The sequence below is a fragment of the Chelonia mydas genome, chromosome 1, assembly GCF_015237465.2.
Source record: "Chelonia mydas isolate rCheMyd1 chromosome 1, rCheMyd1.pri.v2, whole genome shotgun sequence".
Classification (NCBI taxonomy): domain Eukaryota; kingdom Metazoa; phylum Chordata; order Testudines; family Cheloniidae; genus Chelonia; species Chelonia mydas.
The window spans coordinates 219,609,018-219,619,058 of record NC_057849.1 but is presented as its reverse complement, the minus strand read 5'-3'; the positions used below and the strand labels follow the sequence as shown (position 1 = coordinate 219,619,058).

The 10,041-nt window shown below is 43.3% G+C and overlaps 1 long non-coding RNA gene across 9 annotated transcripts in view; it reads right to left on the bottom strand.

The window, feature by feature from the left end:
• Positions 1-10,041, bottom strand: part of LOC114018782 — an 84,019-nt gene that overhangs the window by 70,651 nt on the left and 3,327 nt on the right. For 6 of the 9 annotated variants that reach the window (XR_006286256.1, XR_006286262.1, XR_005227585.2 and 3 more), the window contains exons 3-4: positions 8,229-9,469; positions 2,060-2,157 (exon numbers count right to left, since the gene is read on the bottom strand). The exons of 1 other annotated variant lie outside the window; for it this stretch is intronic. This is a non-coding gene — a long non-coding RNA (uncharacterized LOC114018782). The remainder of the gene's footprint in view (positions 1-2,059; positions 2,158-8,228; positions 9,470-10,041) is intronic. 2 more of the 9 variants (XR_006286283.1, XR_006286300.1) reach the window with 1 other exon arrangement.

Genomic DNA, 10,041 nt, shown 5'->3' with positions numbered 1-10,041 from the left:
CATGAATAGCACTTCTCATAGAGTAAGGTATTACTCCACAGAGTCAGGAAAACAAACCAAAGATATCTACAGCACTGATTACCTTTCAGGCTAAATTACCTTCTAGTATTTTCATAATACATTTCATATTTTGAGATGTAGCTCAGTCACTCCTAGCTAGAATCTGTAGTGAACTCTTGGGAAAATATCATCTGGCCCTGAGTTACTGTGATTTATCAATTTGTTTCATTCTTACTTTTTTTTTTGATACCTCAGTATCTGACAATACCTCATCTTGATTGCCTGCATAAAGCAGGTATCTGCCCATGTGCCTTCTGGTGAAAACTGATGAAAAGAAGTTGCTGAGGTTTCCCCACACCCTTTCTTATGATAGATACCACACAGAGATGTTTAAATGTCCTTAGTGATGGAGCTCCCACCTCTTCCCTTTTGGAGACCATTCCACAGTCTAAAAAATCCCTCCCTGGGAAGAGATGTTTCCTGATATCCAGTTTAAATTCACCTCTGCATTTTTTGTTCAGTTGCACATTCATCAGATTAACCTGGAGCATCCATATTATTCCGGGTCCACCTACATTTCTCCCACTGCAATTCATTCTGGTCCATCAGTGGTAGGGGCCTGAGTTCTCTCCCTTTGCTGTCCATTTGTATGTCTATCAGCAGCACTTGCTACTTCAGTCCTGGGTTCCAACAAAATGTTGCTAATACCTCAAATTCTAATTTTCAGAAATTCTTGAAATTCCCTTTGAGCCTCTAATACAGGTTGAGCAATACACCACAATTCTGATATGCCACTTCCCTGCTATTTCAATTCCATTAGCTCCCCACAGCTCTGCTGCTGTCCCTCAGCCTTGGTCTGCTCTGCTCCCTCCAATGTCAGTCCTGGGATGCCTTCTACACATCTGCCAAAGCACCTCAACATTACCATGAGCACAGGACCGTCCCTAGACTAAATGGGGCCCCAGGCGAGGAGCATCTTCAGCGTCCCCCCATCCATTTGTTAAACTTTTGAATACCTTATTTTTCCATTACATTTGTAGCCCGTTTCATGATTTTGATGCATGATTTGCATGCGTCATTTATCCCTGTCATATAAGATGATAAATTTGCACTCCAGGATCCATAAATCTGTATTTATCTGTGCCATATATAAATGTCCTTTATTAGTCGCTACTTATACTCTGCAAGTCTTAAAACACAAGTATACTTTCACAATTAAACAATAAAACAAGGTTCACAACATTGTAGCTGTGCTCTCACTTCGTTCTATCTTACTGCCTAACTGGTGATGCCCCGTCCCTTATATACCCAGGAGGGCATGGCTGACAACATTCTAGGACAGTGGTGGGCAACCTGTAGCTCGTGGGCCGCATGCAGCCCATCAGGGTAATCTGATTGTGGGCCGCAAGACATTTTGCTGATGTTGACCGTCCACAGGCACCGCCCCCCACAGCTCCCAGTGGCTGCGCTTCTCTGTTCCTGGCCAATGGGAGCTGTGGGAAGTGGCGACCAGCACATCCCTGCGGCCCCTTTGCCTGCAGGCACAGCTTCCCACAGCTCCCATTGGCCGGGAACAGAGAAGCACAGCCACTGGGAGCTGTCAGGGGTGGTGCCTGTGGATGGTCAACGTCAGCAAAATGTTTCACGGCCCGCAATCATATTACCCTGATGGGCTGCCTGTGGCCCACGGGTGGCAGGTTGCCCACCACTGTTCTAGAAGGTTCAAGGAAAATGTAGTTCTCAGAAAGTCTGGAAGGTTCCACAAGATTCTACAAAGGTCCAGAACATTCTAGGAGATTAGTGAAAAATGAATCCACATACGGAATACCTGAAACATTTTATTTCAAACATTCTATTTTCCCTTTTGTCACTAACAACAAGGACAGCACCCAGAGCCTGGTGCCTCCCCAAGCCCAGCAACCCAGGTGGTCACCTGGGTCACCTGCCCCTAAATCCAACCCTCCATGATCATAAAAAATAGTTTGAGTCTCTGAAGACTGTTGGATATTTTTCCCCTCATTAATATTCAATTAAGAATTAGACACCTCTGTCAACTCACTGTTATGTGTGAACCGAGGAGCTGAGAAGTTTTACACACAACTTCCTTCCCTAGGACTCGAGGCTATAAGGCAGCATGTGCCAAAGGCATCAGGAACACTGTGGGAAAGAGAGACAGTTGTAGTTGGTTTGCATGTGTCTGAAATTTGACAGCATGGCAAAGTGAGGGAAGCTCAGGGGTAAATCCTCAGCAGGTGTAAATTGCCATAATTTACAGCCAGAGAATACTAAATTAACTAGTTTGTTAAGAAAATCGGAGAGGTTGTTTTGTAATTCCCCCATAGAGCACCCCCCTCACAGCCAATCCTTAAGGAGCACTGCTTGTTGAAAATGCACTCAGAATCACCCAAGATACTTTGCTAGCTGCAACTGTTTAGTTTGTGTGTGGTTAGTAAAATTTGTTTTAAGAATTGACTGCCATATACCTTTTGCCTGGCAAGTGTTTGTTCACTAGTGGAATGGGTACATTCCTATTTAACCCTTTTGCCAGGTGTTGCTGGCAATTAAAAGAGATGGGTTTAATTACTATGAGTTCCCTTTTAAAACTTAAATATCAGTTTCAGACCTACCCCCCCAGAAACGTAGGAAAACTGAATACCCTACTATGTGCTTTTGACAGGCACTGCTTGCTCCTTGAAAGCCCTGAGTTCATTGCACAAAACAAAACAGAAAAGATTTATTGGGATGCAGTGCCATGATCACCACCCACCTCTATTTCTGCTTCACTGGGGACCCTTTAAAAAGTCACTCAGTCTCTGGTTACCTTCTTACCCCCAAAAGTCTTTTAATTCACACTTCACCAGACTGGCAACAGAGTTTGTCAAAAACAGATCTCAGAAGTCCCAAAACAAACACAAAGTCTTTCATCAGCTCCACACACTCTCCTGTTTTCTGGAGGTCCCTAACTTAGGCCTCCTGCCTCTTGTAGTCCCCATTACTTCTCTCAGCCATCCACCCCTGCACCATCCTGCTGCCTTTTGTATTTGAATTACCTGATTCCTCTCAGGTGGGGCTAATTCCTTTCAGCTTGTAAAATTAAGGCAACCTTAGCCCCAGAATCTCCAGCCTATGGGCAAGCCACCAGTGGGGAAAAGGGAACAGAATAAACTTGGAAAAGCCAGTAATAATTAATTAACATTTGTGTACATATATATAAATAAAATAAGACTCCCCCTGCCTCCAGAGTGTCTTACAACAGTCTTCAACAGAGTCCTCCTCTCCTGGTGTGAGTGTCCAGTAAGGCAAAGTATTCCTGCAATAGCCACTTCCCTCTTCTTCACTGCACTCCCCCCCCACACACACTCTTTGTTGTTTGAGATTGGTGGGGTCCAGAGTTTGTGCAGCTCCATCTCTAGCCACAAAGGGAAGGAGCAGCCTGGTCTGCTCTGGCACTTTACCACACGACACAGGGGTGGTGGCGATAGCTTAGATTGCTGGGTAGTGGGGCCTACGTTGGGGTTCTTCAGCTACAGTGTTGCCCTCTGTGGCTCTAGCAACAGCCATCTCTGCACCATCACCCACCTCAAAGCCACCTCTTGTGCATGAAAGCTTCCTCTGAACCCTGTCCTTGCAAAGTCTTCAGAGGAAATTAGTGGCATATAGGACCCTAAGCTGAGTCGTTTCCACCAGGCAGACACTCACATCAGAAGACACTCTCACTTAGTTTTGTCCAGGGTCCACTCAAACATGCCAGACTGTGGTTTTTGTCAGGGTGACCACTTACCCCAGACACATTTTGTACAGTTCACTAGCCCTTTCATTATCCAACAGGGATAATACATTTTATTACTATAGCACTTTATTCCTCTCTCGACCTCACAGCATCTACAGCGGGGGTTAGGTCGGCTTAACGACATTGATCAGGGGTGTGACTTTTTCACACTGACATAGCTAGTTCAACCTGACTCTTAAGTGTAGACCTGGCCTCAGATAGCTCTATGCCAGTTGCCCTACTTAAAGCCATATAGCCATCCTCATCTTCACTCTCGGCATCCTCTTGAACACCTTGTCTCAGGGATGAGCAAAACTAACTTGGAGCTGTTTCATCTGTGTCCTCTGATCTAATGCTGTCCAGGTTCTCTGGGCATTGTCCAGCTATTAAGAAATTTTTGGAAAACAAACACCGGTAAACTCCCGCTTAAATATACAAAGCCCTGGTCGGTTCCTACCCACCAATACTCCCAGCCTCCTCAGTATTTTATACCCTATTCACCTGTGACATGGCTCTGCAGTTCAGATTGTTTGAGGGAGATTCCCCAGCCTCAGATGAGGCCTCCCCTCTATGGGTTCAAGCAATGGGCTGGCAGCACACTCATCAGACAGCCTCACGATCACTCAGGTCTCCTGGTCATGTTCTGGAATCTCCAGCAGTGGTTGGGCCTGAGGGCTTCACCTCCTCCTCAGAAATGTCATTGGCATAGTGCTTTATTTGCAATGCCTGAGCATACTCAGAGCTAAACAAATTCTGTAACTCTCATGGAGTGGTGAAGGAGTCCATGTTCCACAATTTCTGAAAATGTACTGTTGAAACAAGATGGCCTTTTTCATACCTTGAGGATTTGAGGTCTCCTAGGGTAATGCTCCCAAACAACGAATGGCTAAGCACTAGAGGCCAGATTTCCAGCCTAGAAACCACCTCTAGTTTGTGTGCATCTTGGAGGTCCCACCACCCACAAGGTCCCACCGATTGGTTCATACTCTCAACTGGGCCTACGCAGGGCCTAGATTGAGACAGACTGGTAGAGATGAGCATGGGCAGGCTACAGAAGGGATCATGGGGGCTGGCTCACCCCTAGTAATACAATAAACACATGTGATATGTGCCTCGGGTGGGGGTGGGTGGGGCGGGGTTGGCAGGGTCTTGGGAGACATAGAGAGGTGTGATTTTCAGACCCATCTCAGAGATGATTGGTCCAGGGGAGGAGTATCTACAATTGGAAGGCCCAACTGTGCCCCACAGTACATGCTCACTGGCAGGACATATGTCACACCCCTTAATGCTGATTGGTCCTAGGGCAGCGCTAAGAGGGGTCTGAACAGAAGTTAACAGGTAGGGTTTGGAAAGTTTGACAGGTGGGGTGTAAGGGCTTGTCTCTACACAGACCTACCACCTGATTATCTAAAATCAGTTTTTAAACTGATTTAGTTAAACCAGTGCAAACCTCTTCACACAGCTGTAAATTTTTTCAGTGTTAATATAGCTTAATTCAGTAAATTGGCAATTTAAAAATTTTGAAGTTTTTAGTTTAACTAGTGCACACTGTGTGTGCAGACCAGGCCTAGGACATGAGAGAAGAACCAAGAGCAAGAGCAGACCTGGCACCAGGAGACCACGCAGCTTCCATGGAATGAGAGAAAATAAATCTTTACTCAGAGAGATCACAGTCCCATAATTCTCCCTCATGACATCCCTGTAAAGCTACTTTTCATCCAAATGACCCCATGCCTCCTGTCTGAACTACACAGACACATCACTGAATGTCACCAGCACCTGAAATAATAAGTGACCCTACATCCAGTGACAAGCCCACTACTCAGTGCTGAGTAATGAGGGTAGGAAGACAAGCAGCAAATTGAGGGTGGCATAATGCGCCCAACACTGCTGACAGGATCCAGAGTCAGGGGCTCTACTAGTACAGGATTGGGGACCTGTTTTATGTAGTGAGGTGGAAGGAGAAAAGGAAGGGGGAGCAGGGTAGATAAAGTAGTGGTGGGGAAGAAATAAAGAAAAGGGACGGGATTGGTTATGGGGAGAGAGACAAATATTTACTAGAAAATTCACTAGTTCAAGGGTCATATTAAATACAATTACATACAACAACAAAAACAAAAGCCTACATTAAAAGAATGTTAAGGTGGCAAAGTCAAGCACCCCAAAGTTAGGAATTGTCAGTGTTAAGGCTGCCTGTGCAACCTTCGTGCATTATGATACAGTTTTAATTACTTGATCTGTACGATTTTTCCAGAGGACCCCAGCCTCGTTCAGTGCACAGGATGGATGGATGGTGCTCATGGAACGGGTAGCTCTTTAATATTTCTTTTTATACTCATCATTCAATGTGTGGCTCCCCACCTTATTTACCACACACCATTCAAACCTTGCACTAAATACTGAATTGTTCATTTCCTCATGGTTGTTTTTGTAGTGCTCATCACTATAATATCTGAGTTGCTCCCAGCCATCAAGGAATTTATCTTCACACCTCTGTTACCTCACACCTCTATTATTCTCCCCATTTTACAGATGGCAAGTTGAGGAACAGAGAGATTAAAACCCAAAAGTGTCAAAAGTGTCTATTAATTTTGGGTGGCCAATTTGAGATAGTTAGGACCTGATTTTTCAGAGTATTTAGGATTATATAGCACTTTATATGCTCAAAGCGCAGCTCCCATTGACTTCAAGTCCCTGTGCGAATGCCTGGAGCTGCTAGAGCGTCTCAGCAAAGCAGCTGTGAGCATTTCTTAACATGGACAAAACATATTTTTCTCTTCTCATTCTTAGAAATGGTGGAACTATTTTAGCTGAGACTTTCCAAAAACAAAATTAGTGTGAGGCAGACACCTGCCATGGAAAATGTCAGTCCAAGTGGTTGAAGTATGTGAAGCTCATGAGCAACTGAAAAGAGAATCTTCTAATGGAACGCATTGGGCAAACTTAACTATAGGCACTGCTACAAGCTCTGCCTACACTGAATTGTGGAGGTCAGTCTCTTTCTCTTCCCTAACCCACACTGGTATTTTTTCCTCCTTTTCTGTGCTTTGGGGAATTCTCCTTGTCCAGTTCACAGTCCAGATGTTTATGTGATCAGCACTGGGCTCTCTTAGGATCACATATGGCTCCCAGCAATCAATACAGGACTACCAAGTACAGCAGAACCCCATTTATCCAATCTAATTGGGACTGGGGCCAGATTGGATAATCAAAAATTCAGACAGTCATGAGAATGGGCAAAGAGCTTTCTATCGGTTATTTTAAGGTGCGACATTGCTTTTAAGCTAGCTGACCCCTCCTAGAAAAGCACTAAAAGACAGCTCCCTTCTTATCGCCTTAACAGTATATACAACGCTTTAGATTCTTGAAAACAATGTTTTGTACATTTATTAACAGGAAAACCAACGTGAGTTTTTAACAAGTTGTACTGATCATTTTTACACGCTTTGCTCTTTAACCCTGAACATTATACAGACCATGTACAAAGTCTGTTTAATGGCACCATCTCTATGTAGTTGGCTTATACATGACATCACGAACAGTACAATTTTATAAAAATGATAATCATTTGTCGGATGTCATGATGCTTTTTAAACTGACTGAGCCATCCCTGACTATCAGAGAAACATGCATCCCCTCATAAAGTTTGATGAAAGCTCTTAGCCTTCTCAAATAGTAAAGGACCACAAATAGGAATGCCTTACTCTCCCGCCTGTATAAACCACCAATAAAGGGCTTCATCCAGACCAGCGTCCTTCAATTGCTTCCTGTTCTTCCAGGATGCAGAGTTATTCGTTCTGTATTTAAGAATTTGCTCGGTATTGTGTTTGATGTCCAATATTGTGCTTTTTCCAATGTTATGGGCTATTTTTGCCAGGGACTCTCCTTTTTATTTTATTAATCATCTCTATTTTAGCAGCCAACGACAGTACTACACTTTTTCACTTGCTAGTCATGGTCATTTTACAAGGCTGAAAAGATGCGATGATTACAGTAGTGTTGCCATGGAGGTGACATCAATTTCCCATATTCCTGTGTGTGTCCTGGCTGGTTGGTTAATATGGAGAGCCAGATAATGGAGGCTTGGATAAACAGGGTTCTGCTATACTGGTAACATGTACCCCATTACCAGATCCTACACGAATCACTAAAGACTAGACTTCCTTCTCAAGAAGACCAAAGTCAGTACTAATATAGTTCAGATGGCTAGCTTTCGTACCCCAATAATTCATGGCTATGCAGCTGCACTCATTCATTAGGCTCTTTCTGAACAGTAAACTACAGGGAACATCCTAGAATGCAGAGAATTTGTTTGCGGACAAACAATGGGCATTATACCCTTATTTCTTCATTATTCACATACATGGCTTTCCTCTCCCTCACTATGTCGCTCTCCTTCTCTTGTCTCACTTCTTTACCCTCATTCCTCCTTGGAATTAACGGGAGGAATTTTCCTTACCTGTTGCCCAAGTCTCTTATCTCCTTCATGAATTAACTGGAAATCTTCTACCACGGCCAGAACCTCATCACCAGTCTGGGGATGAGATTTCCAGACCTAAGTCTGGATTCCCTCAGGCAGAATGGTCAGGAACTGCTCAAGAACCAGCAGCACTGTGATCTGCTCCTTTGTGTGGATCTCTGGCTGCAGCCATGGATGGGAAAGTTCACAGAGTTGACTGTAAACTTCTGAGGATCCTTCCGACTCCCGATAACAAAATTGCTTGAAGTGCTGGCAGTGCATCTCCATGCCAATGCTTTACTATAGTGGATGTCTTCTTGTATGTTAATATAGACAATTGCCCCAGATTGGCATACAGGAGGGGCTTTTAATGCTTTTTCCAATTCCACCCATTTCAGGGTTCAATGTATGCTGCTTCTCCACCTTTAATTTAGATGTAACTGGAAGCACAGAGGTGCAGGCACACCCTGTTTTGAAGTCATAATCCTTTCCAGGGGATTGCCTTAATCCAGCTCAGTCCTATGCTCTAGCCTTCTCACTTCTGTATCTCACTAGTGTAACTGGCAAAATATTTCTAAGATTTTGGTCTTGTACCTTAGAATCAACACCACTGGCCATGTCGCACTGCTAAAACCATCTGTGTTGACTTGATGCTTTACTGAGTTGCCCAAAATGAACCAAAGTCCCACAGTACTTTATGACTCAGCCATAAGTGAAGTCGAAAAACACTGTTTGTGAAACTATACTATGGATGTTGCAATGGTAGTATCACCACATAAGGAATGGATTTCTACTAACAACCATGAAACTGGTTCTTGCAAACAGATGCATTAACCAAAACGTGTACATTGATTTACTGATGTAACTACAGTGTGATTGAATACAGTGTTTTGTGCTATTAAGATAAAAAAGTAGCTAATAGCAAATAAGGTATATTATATAGAATGTTTTACATCCATGAAGTGTACACTCAGAATTCTTTATATTTGTGCTAAACTTTGCTGTGGAAATGTACTGGTAGCTAAACTGTTACAAATATCTGTTACAAATGGCTGAACTAATTTAGCTGAAACTTTAAAAAAAAAAATTAACTTGAGGCAGATACCTGGCCTACAAAATTTCAGTCCAAGTGGTTGAAGTACAATCCCTATCCTGTCTACCACTATATGTGCAAAGTTTGGAAGAATCCGTCAAGGGAATAAGATGGAGTCTTACGAAAGCAGTACACCAGGTTCTTTCACCTGGAAGAAAACAAAACCATCACTCAAAGTTTATAGATGACACGCAAATTGGGGGGAAGTAGTAAATAGTGACCCTGCCCCCCAACACACACTCGGTAAGGCAACTCCCATCTTTTCATTGTAATATATATGCTGCTTACTGTATTTTTCACTCCATGCATCTGACGAAGTGGGTTTTAAAGTCAAGATATACCACATATACCATTTCATTCCTATCCACAAGGCTTGTTCCCCTGTCAAAGAAAGCTATTAGGTTGGTTTGACATGATTTGTTCTTTGCAAATCCATCCTGATTGTTACTCATCACTTTATTATCTTCTAGGTGTGTTTGTAAATCGATTGCTTGATTATTTGCTCCATTATCTTTCCGGGTACTGAAGCTGTTGTGTATTTAAACTGACTGGTCTGTAATTCCCCAGGTAGTCCTTATTCCCCTTTTTATAGATTGGCATTACATTTGGCCTTTTCCAGTCGTCCAGAACCTCTCCTGTCTTCCATGAGTTTTCAAAGATAATCACTAATGGCTCAGATATCTCCTCTGTCAGCTCCCTCAGTATTCTAAGATGTATTTA